This window comes from Heterodontus francisci, chromosome 8 (assembly GCF_036365525.1).
Source record: "Heterodontus francisci isolate sHetFra1 chromosome 8, sHetFra1.hap1, whole genome shotgun sequence".
NCBI lineage: Eukaryota > Metazoa > Chordata > Chondrichthyes > Heterodontiformes > Heterodontidae > Heterodontus > Heterodontus francisci.
In genome coordinates, this window is record NC_090378.1 from 27,194,792 (window position 1) to 27,208,133 (window position 13,342).

At 45.8% G+C, this 13,342-nt stretch overlaps 1 protein-coding gene across 2 annotated transcripts in view; it reads right to left on the reverse strand.

The window, feature by feature from the left end:
• Positions 1 to 13,342, reverse strand: part of LOC137372719 (dihydropyrimidine dehydrogenase [NADP(+)]-like) — an 823,566-nt gene that overhangs the window by 24,429 nt on the left and 785,795 nt on the right. The gene's annotated exons all lie outside the window — the stretch shown is intronic.

Consider the following 13,342-nt stretch of genomic DNA (forward strand, 5'->3'; position numbering starts at 1 on the left):
AGTACACATTTCTCCAGATTTAGTTTTTTCAAAGTTTTATTTGCCCTTAAACCATTCTCAACTTTTGGATGTTTCATCATCATGCTTAACTCCAGCACATCAAAACTAACATCAGGCCTAGTCTGAGAGCCCAACCAGTTTAATTGACCCACCAGGCTTTGCAATTGCTCAATCTCTGCTTTAGAACAAAAGAACAAACAACAAAGAACAGTACAGCACAGGAACAGGCCATCCGACCCTCCAAGCCTGCACCGATCTTGATGCCTGCCTAAACTAAAACCTCTGCACTTCCGGGAACCGTATCCCTCTATTCCCTTCCTATTCATGTATTTGTCAAGATGCCTCTTAAACGTCGCTATCGTACCTGCTTCCACCACCTCCCCCGGCAGCAAGTTCCAGGCACTCGCCACCCTCTGTGTAAAGAACTTGCCTTGCACATCCCCTCTAAACTTTGCCCCTCGCACCTTGAACCTGTGTCCCCTAGTAACTGACTCTTCCACCCTGGGAAAAAGCTTCTGACTATCCACTCTGTCCATGCCGCTCATAACTTTCTAAACCTCTATCATGTCACCCCTCCACCTCCGTCGTTCCAGTGAAAACAATCCGAATTTATCCAACCTCTCCTCACAGCTAATGCCCTCCAGACCAGGCATCATCCTGGTAAACCTCTTCTGTACCCTCTCCAAAGCCTCCACGTCCTTCTGGTAGTGTGGCGACCAGAATTGCACGCAATATTCTAAGTGTGGCCTAACTAAAGTTCTGTACAGCTGCAGCATGACTTGCCAATTTTTATACTCTGTGCCCTGACCGATGAAGGCAAGCATGCCGTATGCCTTCTTGACTACCTTATCCACCTGCGTTGCCACTTTCAGTGACCTGTGGACCTGTACGCCCAGATCTCTCTGCCTGTCAATACTCCTAAGGGTTCTGCCATTTACTGTATACTTCCCACCTGCATTAGACCTTCCAAAATGCATTACCTCACATGTGTCCGGATTAAACTCCATCTGCCATTTCTCCGCCCAAGTTTCCAACCGATCTATATCCTGCTGTATCCTCTGACAATCCTCACCACTGTCCGCACCTCCACCAACCTTTGTGTCGTCCGCAAACTTACTAATCAGACCAGCTACATTTCCCTCCAAATAATTTATATATACTACAATATATATACTGATCATCTTTCTGTGACGATCTAACACGATTAACCGGGATGGGAATAACACTCTCCTAATTGGATTGTTGAATCAAACTTATTCCAGACTTATTCTGCTTAATATCTAAACCAATATGTTTAAAGGCCCCACAAGCCTGACTCACAATCTTAAATTCTGCCTTCATCTTATTAATAACATACTTCTCAAAATCCACAGTATCACCCCATAAGAAATCGTCAACGTGGATCATGAAGATGCCTGACAGTTTATCTTTATGATACCAATAAAACATTGCAGGATCTGCTTTTAGAAAACACAACCAATTTTCAAAAAAACATGTCTCACCCAGAAATACCATGCCCTGGAAGCATCATTAAGGCCATAGATGCATTTGTTCAGTTTCCATAGTTTTCCTTCTGTATCTGCTGCCTCTTTGGGGGTTTCAGATACACTTCTCTCTGAAAAGTATCACCTTGTAGAAATGCAGCTTTTATGTCAATGGCGCTACACTCCCATGAATATGTGGCCAAAAGAGCCAAAAGGATTTTCAAGAATACTTTTCCAGCTGTGGGAGAGTCCACTCTAACATCCCCCAATCGCTCTTCAAAACCCCTCGCAACTAACCTCGCTTCAGCCTTCTACGTTCCATCAGGAAGGACATTTTCAGTACAAATTCATCCATGTGAGAAGGCCGGCTGTCCCCTATCTGGTACCTCAGAATAGACTCCAAACTCTCTCCAACTCTCTAATTGCTTATGTTTTGCTTCTCTGATCAGTTTATCCTCAAGTTTATTGGCAGCCACTAAAACTTCACGATTATGAGGACTTCTGCTTCAAGTTCTCTTCCGAGACTGCCCTCTAGCCTTTGTTTCATTGTGGAATCTGTTCAAACTATGGCCTCTATTAGAACTTTGATGCCTTTCGAAACTACTGCTAGAAGATCTCCCTTGCACTTTATCGGAGGCCCTTTCTCCTGTACATGATTGCTTCCTTACACAAGAGTCACTTCCTGACCCACTATCAAAACTTGCACTGCGCTTTCTTACCTTCCACTCTTTCACCCCCATTCTGCCAGTTCATGGCTCTGGCTTCTTGGCCATCATCTTGAACACTTAACCAATATTTAAACTTGCCTGTAGATTTTCCTGCACACCTCACAATTGTTGCATCCCTCCATTTACCAGACTCCTCTGGAATATATGTCACCCGAGTACCTACACGAGGCAACTGGCCTTTGGATGCGATAGCTCTTTACTGAGCATCATGATCGGTTACATTACTATCCAACTTTTGATCTACCTGTGCCTCAGGACCTTCATGAGAAAACACATGAATATTCGAGGTACAAGGTGCCTCTGCTCCCTCTATCAGCTACTCAGATTCTGAGATTTTGTAATCAACCCCGATTAATCGTGAAGAATGAACCTTAACAGTTTGATTTCTGTGCTTGATAACTAATGTCTTACCATCCCAATCGATTACCTTACCAGGGCCCTTCCATTCCTTATGGCCCTCTCTTTTATAATAAACCAAATCTCCTGGACTAAATTCTGCCTCAGATGGCCTTAGACGATGCCTCAGAGCTCTGTGAATTTTCTCAGAGACCTCAGCCTTGACGAAAGTCTGTCTCCCTGCATGTAAAGCATTCAAATGTGTAGAAAAAATTGAACTTATTGTAGTACCTTCTAGAGCAGGAGGACTGTCGCACAGTACAGAAGGCAATTTGGGATTCCACCCATAGACCAACAGGGACTATATCCTCCAACCATCTGAAATGAATTCTTCGCATGAACCGCCCATGCCAGGGCAGTTGTCAACTTACACTTTGGCTGGTCAGCCAACATTTTATGTAACATTCATCCACCACTGTGTGATTCCTTTCACAAAGCCCATTGCTGGAAGGAATTTCAGCTGCAGTATTCATAACTGTAATGTTCATGTTTTCATACGTATCCTTGAACTCATCATTGGCAAATTCCCCTCCATTATCAGTCAGCTGGTGCCCCAAGCCCAGTCCCTATCCATTTTTCCATAATTTTGTCTATAATCACCCTTTTGTCCTTATTATTGTAGAAAGACTAAATCCAGTTGCTCGATCTATGAAATGTAGAATGAAAATATTCTTGTCTTTGTACCATACCTTTAAATCCATGGCAACCAGGCAACCACCTCGTTAAAGTCACGTGCCAATGGAAGGCTGACGTGTTGGTGTTCTCCGATACTTTTTACAAATCTCACACTTTTCACTAATCTCTTCTATTATCCTTGTATACTGTCCATCAATCACACCTGCATCTTTTAGTAGAATTTTAATCTCTGACAAGAAGGGTGAGCAAATTGCCTTTGCAACTTTAAGACAATTTGTCTTTTATCTCACTGATTCGTAACACCTGATGCAATCAACACTTCTCTAATTAGAAATATCAGGTTTTGTTAAGGGGTTACAATCATGCCCTGACTGGGTAAATTGCAAATTCACTGGCTTCCCAAAAACAATTGCCTTATCATGCTCCGTATCAAGTTTCATCTGTGCCTTTTTCATTGAAGGCTTGCTCAAGAGTAAAGCTATCTTACTAGAGACTACATCAATACTGATAAAGTGGCTTACCCCAGCTATTTTACATGGAATTGCTACTCTCTTCAGTGACTTCAGTGTGTTGTCATCACCAAACCTGAAGCTGGTAGTACTTTTATACTCCTTCGATCTTCACTACTGAGTGAATCCAGATAACACTGTAACCAATCAGTTCCACATACTGTCGACGTACAAGCACTATCCAGTACCGTATAGTTGAACGAATCCGCAACCAACACATTCAGCACAGGACTAAAACTCCTTTTGACTGGTACAATTCCTTCAGATCCATCAGTATCTTCCGCTTCTGCCTCATGTGTTATTTCGAAGACTCTGCCCCTCCGCTTAGGGCAGTTCATTGCATAATGATACTTTGAGTCACATCTGAAGCACCTATTAACTGTTCCTTGGGCATTCCTGGGATTCATTCATCTATGATTGCTGTTCCAACCTGTCTTCCACTGTAATATTCAGACCTGCTAAAGGTGATTTCATCCTCATTCCTCCTGTCTTTAACTCTTCCATTGTACTAAGGCCTCTTCCAGTCGCTCGATTATTTCTAACTCTTGTAAACATTGAGTCCTCCATGCTTTGTGTCACCGCAGAGTGTCCCGCTTGTTCGACCACGACTGTTTCCCCAGGAATTTTTTTTAAGGCTGCGGACATTTGGTCCAAAAGAGAGTCTTTGTCCAAGAACCAAACCCTAGTTAGAAACAGGAGCCTGTCCATATGCAACACCCCAGCACAATCTAGCAATTTAAAAGCTAGCACTGAATCACGGATCTCCAAATTGAATTTCCTCAGTCTTTTATACAATCTGTTAAAGTCCATGATATATTTCTCCATTGAATAACCATCTGTTTTCCGAAATCTATCAAACTCTGACCATACCTCACATGCATTCAGTAGGTCATCTTTCTTGTACATTTCATCCATAAATCCTAGCAGAAGATCCAACCCTTTATCAGTATCCAACTGATGAGCATCCAGTTCAGCAAACACTTTACTTCTAATTTTACTTTTGGTAGGAAGTGGCAATGCCAAGGCCTTGTTTCCTCTTTGGTAGAGATGTAACCCGTGTTCACATATCCACTTCATTCTTCCACTGGTCATATGGTTCAGACTCCGAAAACACCAGAGGGTAGTCATACCCTGACAATTTGCACTTGTTTTCTGCCATATTTTTCACAATAGCCTGTGAGACTTTAGTTTCCTATACAATAGAAAAATCCTATTTTCCAACCTTCAGCTTTAGGCAACCATCCTCCGCTAACATGTTAAACTCCAGAAAGCTTGTTACAGAAGGATAAGGCTGGAGCCTATATTTACTCAGTTTCACATTTATTGTGCAGAATAAAAGGATTACAAACACGTAGCTCCTCACACAAATCCCTCTCCCAATCCCAGTGAACGTCTGCTTTTAAGCGCTCAACTAAAACCCCAATTAACTCCCTTCACTTTATCCTCTTCCCACAGCACCTTTCCATGCAATTGCAGGAGGTGTAATACCTGCCCTTTTACCTTCTCTCTCCTCACCAACCAAGGCCCCAAACACTTCTTCCAGCTGAAGCAGCGACTTACTTGTACTTCTTTCAATTTAGTATATTGTATTCGCTGCTCACAATGCGGTCGCCTCTACAACGGGGAGACACCTCCGCTCAGTCCACGAGCATGACCCTGAACCTCCAGTTGCTTGCCATTTTAATTCACCACCCTGCTCTCATGACTGCACTTCTGTCCTTGGCCTGCTGCAAATGTTCCAGTGAAGCTCAACACAGGCTCAAGGAACAGCACCTCATCTTCTGATTAGGCACCTTACAGCCTTCTGGACTCAACATTCAGTTCAACAACTTCAGAGCATGACTGCCTTTTTTATTTTATTTGATTTCATTTCATTTTTTAACGACGTGCCTATTGTTATGATCCTGTAGTTTTTTTTGGGAAGAATGCGATGTGTCTTTAAGGCTGGAAAGGAAGCAGTACTGCTTTAAAGCAGCAAGCTCTAAAAATGGAGTCAAAGAATGTGTTCTCATTGCCCCGGGATACAGCTATTCGGAGACTGTGGGCTGGATTTTACGTCAGGCGGACGGGAGCTGGCCACTGACGTAACACTCGGTGGCGAACCCTCTTCCGCCTGGCCCGGGGATTCGTCCCGCATTTTATGGGTTCCCAGGCTGTAATTGTTCCGAGGTGGGACTTCTACCCGCTTGAGGGAGGAAGTCCCACCTCATTGAGCTGCCGACCAATCATCGGGCCAGTAGCTCTTAGTCCCAGCAGCGCCACCGGGAGCAGTGGCCACTGCTCGGACTGCAGCCCAGCCGAGGACATGGAGTCAGTCGTCCAGGTAAGTAGGGGTTTGCCTCTCCAGGCTAATTGGTCTCACCCTGGCGAGGCAAGGATGGTCATTTGGCGTGAAGGGGGTGTTTCTGGTCCTGGGGGTGGTTGGGGAAGCTGGGGTGATTTGTCCGGGCCCCACCCCACTGCGGTACGCTGAGAGGCCACCAGGTTTCACTGGGCATCCTTTCACGTCTCCTGGACGCCCGCTGTCATTAGTAAAATCCCGATGGAGACGAGCAAAGGCCCTTAAGTGGCAGTTAAGTGGCCACTTAAGGGCCTTGATTGGCCTGGGGCAGGCAGCCCATTTCTTGCCCCCCGCACCACCCGACCCCCTGGCCCAAGTAAAGTGGGGCGAAGGCGGGAGCGGGTAGGGAAGGCCTCCCGGAGCCTCCTGCTCAATTTTACGCCACCCCCCCCACCACCATCCGGCTCGCTGGGGTGGGGTAAAATTCCCGCCTGTGAGTCAAAGAGTGCATTCTCATTGCCCGGGATACAGCCATTCATGGCCAGAGACCGAGACATATATCGTTGCAATTTAATTTTGAAATAGCATATAGTGGAAACAGACTGTTCTAACTCAGAGAAACAGACAGACAGCTGTGTGTTAGCATCTGAAAGGAGCACTCTCAGACCATTTAAACTGAAGGAAGAGAATTTAGGCTGTTTATTTATGATTCTCAAAATTCTAAAAAGCCAAGCCAAAACAGAGATCTCTGATAATTTAAACTGAAGGAAGGGAAGTTAGACTGTGACAATCTTTTATCCCTCAAAAAAAATTCTAAGCCAAATTGATTCATTAAAAAATGTTTGCAAGTTGTTAATTGTTGAAATTCATCGCTGGAGAAGGAAACATCAGTTTCAACTTCTGAATTAGACTACGGACTGTTCTACTGTTGAAGAACCTTTTTTACCCCATCAGATGGCTGTGACGACTTCAAGCAACCTTGGACTGTTCCACATTCGGCAGGAGCGTGAATCTGCAAGGACACTAATTTTTTCTATTTTAAATGTTGTTCATATCTTAGTAGTGTTTAAGAATTTAGTTTTTCTAATTAAACAGTTAATTTGTTGATCTAAAGACACCTGGTTTAGTTCACCTCATTCGGGGGCTGACAGATGGCACAATTTGGCTGGGTCTTTCTTTGATTTGGAAAGTTTAAAATGATATGTTAGGCGATCTATGGAGGGACGGGATTGAATTAACAGTGCATTTCTCCCACCACAATCAAAATCATATATTTTGATTGGGGTCTTTGACTTGAGCGGTCGGTCGTAACACTATCAAATTTGTTTATCATGGTTTTGCTTTTGGATAGAGCTGTTCATTATTCTGCCATTAACACTCTCTCTGGATTAATGCTTTGCCTTTTACTACAACTATTAACATTCCCTTTGCCTTTGTTTTGTGCCATCTCTGTCATTTAATGTCTCCTGCCTTCTGCCCCATCATACACCTTCCTTTTGTTCTTCTTCCCCCCTTCCCCTTTTCACTTGCTCAAAGCCTATTACATTTCTAACCTTTGCCAGTTCTGATGAAAGGTTACAGACCTGAAACATTAACTCTGTTCCTCTCTCCACAGACGCTGCCAGACCTGCTGAGTATTTCCAGTGCATTCTGTTTTTATTCCCTACTTTTATACTCCATCCCCCTTGCAATAAATGCCAACATTCCATTTACCTTCCAAATTACTTGCTGTATCTGCATGCTAACTGTTTGTGATTCATGTACAAGGACACCCAGATCTCTCTGTACCACAGCATTATTTGGTCTCTTTCCATTTAAGTAATATTCTGCTTTTCTCTTCTTTGCGCCAAAGTGAACAACCTCACATTTTTCCACATTATACTACATCTGTCAAATTTTTACCCACTCACTTAGCCTATCTATATCTCTTTGGAGACACTTTGAGAGGAATTTTATGCTCACCCCCACAGCGGTTTGGTGGGGGGGGGGGGGGGGGAGAGCATATAGTCACTGCTCGGACTGCAGCCCAGCTGAAGACATGGAGTCAGTCGTCCAGGTAAGTAGGGGTTTGCCTCTCCAGGCTAATTGGTCTCACCCCGGCTGGGACTAAGAGCTACTGGGGGGTGAGATGGTGGTGCGGGGGGACACATTCCCGCCTCTGCCAAAATTAAGTTCGTGGCAGGAAAGCCTGTGAACAGCCTTCCTGCCCTGCTGCCAATTGAGGCCCTTAACTGAGCAATTAATACTCAATTAAGGGCCTCATCCTGCTGCTGCCGCAACTAGCCGTGCGGCAGGTGGCCCTGTCGCGCATGGGAAGTCCGGCAGGAAAAACTGTGCGGGCTGCTTGGCTGAGAGCCATCCCTCTGCCCTTGCTGCCAACCCCCCTACACCCCCCCTCCCCTGTGGTCCCCACCCTGCGAGACAGCTCCTGCCCTGACCTACCTTGGCCTGGGTTTAGCACCTGGGCTTCGGGCAGGTGCGCCACTGGCAGTAGCTGCCACCTCCATGATGGCGCTGCACATTGAAAGAGCTGCAGGCCTCTGATTGGCCGGCAGTTCTCAGCAGGCGGGACTTCCGTCGCTGGGGTCCTTGATCCCGTGGAAGGCCTGCCGCTGTCCAGTTAAGTGCCTAATTGGCACTTGATTCGGCAGGCCTCCCACAGAAGAGGCGATGCGGGGTTCTCAGCGTCAGTTTTTCCGGATATCGAGACCCCAATCATCCAGATAAAATCCCGGCCTTCTTGTCCTCTTCACAACTTGCTTTCCTACCCATCTTTTTATCATCTGCAAATCTGGCTTCAGTACACTCGGTCCCTTCAACCAAGTCAATAATATAATCGCAAAGATTGAGGCCCCAGCACTGATCCCTGAGGCACTCCACTAGTTACAGTTTGCCAAACTGAATATGCCCCATTTATCCTGACTCTCTGTTTCCTGTTAATCAATCCTCTATCCATGCAAATATATTACCCCCAACACCATGAGCTCTTATCTTGTATAGGGAGTGAACGTTTAACGTGGTAGATGGGGTGCCAATAAAGCGGGCTGCTATGTCCTGAATGGTGTCGAGCTTTTTGATCATTGTTGGAGCTGTACTTGTCTCAGCAAGTGGAGAGTATTCCATCACACTCCTGACTTGTGTCTTGTAGATGGTGGACAGGCTTTGGGGATTCCGTAGGTGAGTTACTCACTGCAGAATTCCCAGCCTCTGACTGCTCTTGTAGCTATAGTATTTATATGGATTGTTTGGGTTTCTGGCCAATGGTAACCCCCCAGGATGTTGATAGTGAAGGAATTGGCAATGGCAACCCCATTGAACATCAAGGGGAGGCGGTCAGATTCTCTATTGTTGGAGATGGTCATTACCTGGCACTTGTGTGGCGCGAATGTTACTTGTCACTTATCAGCCCAAGCCTGGATGTTGTCCTTAATGCAATGTAAGTTTAAGTAATTTTCCCTCGGACTGTTCTCCTCTATTATCTATTTAACATGGGTGGGGAGCCTCTTCCAAAACACCATGATAACTTTGGAGGATGTTACAGTGGCTGAGTGGGAGAAGTCTGAGGAAACTATTGGTGATGGCCATGGATTTGAACCATATCCACTGCTGACCACCGAGAAAGGCCATCTTAAAAACCTACAGCTATATTTAATCCCTATTTTATGATGCCCATTTCTGAGTCATAAAATAATGTAGTATAAGATAGCCACGCATATTATTTTGCATTTATTTTTCTCCCTGAGTGTTACAATTTTTAATTCATTTAAAGAAGGGGCTGGATTTTTACTCGGAGGCAGGTTAGGGGTGGGGACTGCTTTGAGGTCAGGAAATCCAGAAGAATGGGTTTCCCTCAGGCTCTGCCGAATTGAATGGCAGGACCTGATCAACATTTCTTTTTCCATTTCCTGGCTGTTGCTAGCAAGATTGGGAGGCTGGCTTTCTGTCAGTTGGGTAGGCCTTTGGCAGCAGGCTGCAGTCGGGGAGTGGGAGTGGTGCAGGAAGGATCGGAGGCTTGGGATGGTGTGGAGATCGGAGTCCGGGGGAGAGGGGCCGGGGTTCAGGAATGGGGCTGGTGGGGCTGTAGATTGGAGTTCTGTGAGATCGAAGGATGAGGGTGAGGGGCTTTGGCTTCTGGAGTCCTGGGGTGAGGGGAATTGAGGTTGGAGGAGTGAGAGGTGGTATGAGAATGGAGGCCTTGAAGGGAGATTGGGGGGGGGAGATCGGAAGGGTCAGGAAAGAGTGTCCAATTGCAGGGGGTAGGTAGAGCAAGGACACTGGATCCAGCAGGTAAGTGGAAAGGCACTTGCCTCCTGGGCCCAGCAGTCCTCGCCTTCCTTTAGCTGCTGGGGCTCCAGAGGCCCGGGAAACATGGCCAGCCAGAGTTAAATGTAAATTTGTGGATCAGCATGAGGCACACAGCCTCGTTATAATATTTAAATTGCCAACCCATTTCTGGGAGCGGTTTTGTTGCCCGACCCCTGTCCTGCCTTTGTTAAAACTGGAAGTGGATGGGTTAGAGTTGGGATTCAGATTTTTAACACTTTAACCTCCCATATGACCTAAACCTGCCAATTGTTTCGGGGTAAAATTCCACAACCCTCCCCCCACCATCCAACCCAAGGTACCTGGAGTAAGGAGTAACCTCTGTTTACATCTGCGATATGCCTATCTGGCCTACTCTCCTCTGCCAGATCCATACTTAACTTCAGTATCATTTTGGGCAACTAATATGAGCCCTGGAGTTTAGCTATCCACCATCAATTGTCCCCTTAAACCCCTCTCTCCTGCGCCCTTGAACAACCAGTAGACGGTTTTATGGATTTCTAAACTGCTGTCCCTTCCTGCTAGCTGACACTGTAAACGGTTCCATCTCCACAGTCACGTAACCCCACCCTTTCAAAATTGCCCTCATCATCCCCCTCCTCAAACAATTCATCCTTCATCCTTTTGTATTTTCAAACTATTGCCAGATTTCCTATTTTCCTTTTCCCTCAAGAGTCCTTGAACGTGTTGGCATTTCCCAAATTCTTTCCAGCAACTCTGTCTCCAATTTCTCCAAATAGGATTCCGCCCCTGACACAACATCTAAACGGCCCTAAGCAAAGTCACAAATTACATCTTCTGTGAGCGCAATCCTCCTAGACCGTGGCAGTCTTTGAAATGGCTGACCACACCATCCTCTGACAGCACCTCTCCTATGTTTTCCAGCTCAATGGGACTACCCTCGTTTGACCCTTGTTTGATTCCATTATAACCTATCTGATTGTAGCCAGAATTTCTCTAACATTGGATACTCTTCTGTTCCCCACACCTCAGCAGCCTCCAAGGATTTTTTTCTCGGCTCGCTCAACTTCCTTATGAACATGTTTCCCCTTGGCAACATCATCCGCAGACATGGGAACAGATTCCATCTCTCCATCTCCTCTCTGGACCACTCCACTGTATTATCCAGTCTTTGATGAGATGCAATCTCCTCCAGCTAAGTGTTGGGTATGGCCAAAAACCACTGAATTTGGCTCCAACAAACTCTGTACCCTTGTTACAGATTCCATCCCCAATCTGCCCAATGTCTCATGCTGAACCAGATTGCTTGCAGCCTTGGTGTCCTACTCAACCCTGAACCATGTTTCTGATCCTCTCCATCATAAAGTCTGCCTACATTCACTTCCGTAACACTGCCCGCATCTGCTCCTGCCTTAGCCCATGTACAGTTGAAATTCTAATCCATGTCTCTCTCACTTCTAGACTTCTTCGGGACAGGATTTACTCCCATTTGGAAACAAATGGACTTATTAGCGAGAGTCAGCATGGTTTTGTGAAGGGGAGGTCGTGTCTCACTAATTTGATAGAGTTTTTTGAGGAAGTGACAAAGATGATTGATGAAGGAAGGGCAGTGGATGTTATCTATATGGACTTCAGTAAAGCCTTTGACAAGGTCCCTCATGGCAGACTGATACAAAAGGTGGAGTCACATGGGATCAGAGGGGAGCTGGCAAGATTGATACAGAACTGGCTCGGTCATAGAAGACAGAGGGTAGCAGTGGAAGGGTGCTTTTCTGAATGGAGGGATGTGACTAGTGGTGTTCCACAGGGATCAGTGCTGGGACTTTTGCTGTTTGTAGTATATATAAATGATTTGGAGGAAAATGTAGCTGGTCTGATTAGTAAGTTTGCAGACGACACAAAGGTTGGTGGAGTTGCGGACAGTGATGAGGATTGTCAGAGGATACATCAGGATATAGATCGGTTGGAGACTTGGGCGGAGAAATGGCAGATGGAGTTCAATTCGGACAAATGTGAGGTAATGCATTTTGGAAGGTCTAATGCACGTGGGAAGTATACAGTAAATGGCAGAACCCTTAGGAGTATTGACAGGCAGAGAGATCTGGGCGTACAGGTCCACAGGTCACTGAAAGTGGCAACGCAGGTGGATAAGGTAGTCAAGAAGGCATACGGCATGCTTGCCTTCATCGGTCGGGGCATAGAGTATAAAAATTGGCAAGTCATGCTGCAGCTGTACAGAACTTTAGTTAGGCCACACTTAGAATATTGCGTGCAATTCTGGTCGCCACACTACCAGAAGGATGTGGAGGCTTTGGAGAGGGTACAGAAGAGGTTTACCAGGATATTGCCTGGTCTGGAGGGCATTAGCTATGAGGAGAGGTTGGATAAACTCGGATTGTTTTCACTGGAACGACGGAGGTGGAGGGGCGACATGATAGAGGTTTACAAAGTTATAAGCGGCATGGACAGAGTGGATAGTCAGAAGCTTTTTCCCAGGGTGGAAGAGTCAGTTACTAGGGGACATAGGTTTAAGGTGAGAGGGGCAAAGTTTAGAGGGGATGTGCGAGGCAAGTTTTTTACACAGAGGGTGGTGAGTGCCTGGAACTTGTTGCCGGGGGAGATGGTGGAAGCAGGTACCATAGAGATGTTTAAGAGGCATCTTGACAAATACATGAATAGGATGGGAATAGAGGTATATGGACCCCGGAAGTGCAGAAGGTTTTAGTTTAGGCAGGCATCAAGATCGGCACAGGCTTGGAGGGCCGAATGGCCTGTTCCTGTGCTGTACTGTTCTTTGTTTTTTTGATTATTCCAATGCTCTCCTGTCTCACCTACCATTCTTCACCTTCTGGAAACTTCAGCTGATTCATAACTCTGCTGTCTGTATCCTAACTCCCATCAAGTCCCACTCACCCATCACCCATGCCCTCGTTGACTTAAATTGGCATCTGGTCCTTCAAGGCCTCAAATATAAAATTCTCATGTTTGCATTTAAATCCCTTTAAGGCCTCGCTCCTCCCTTTC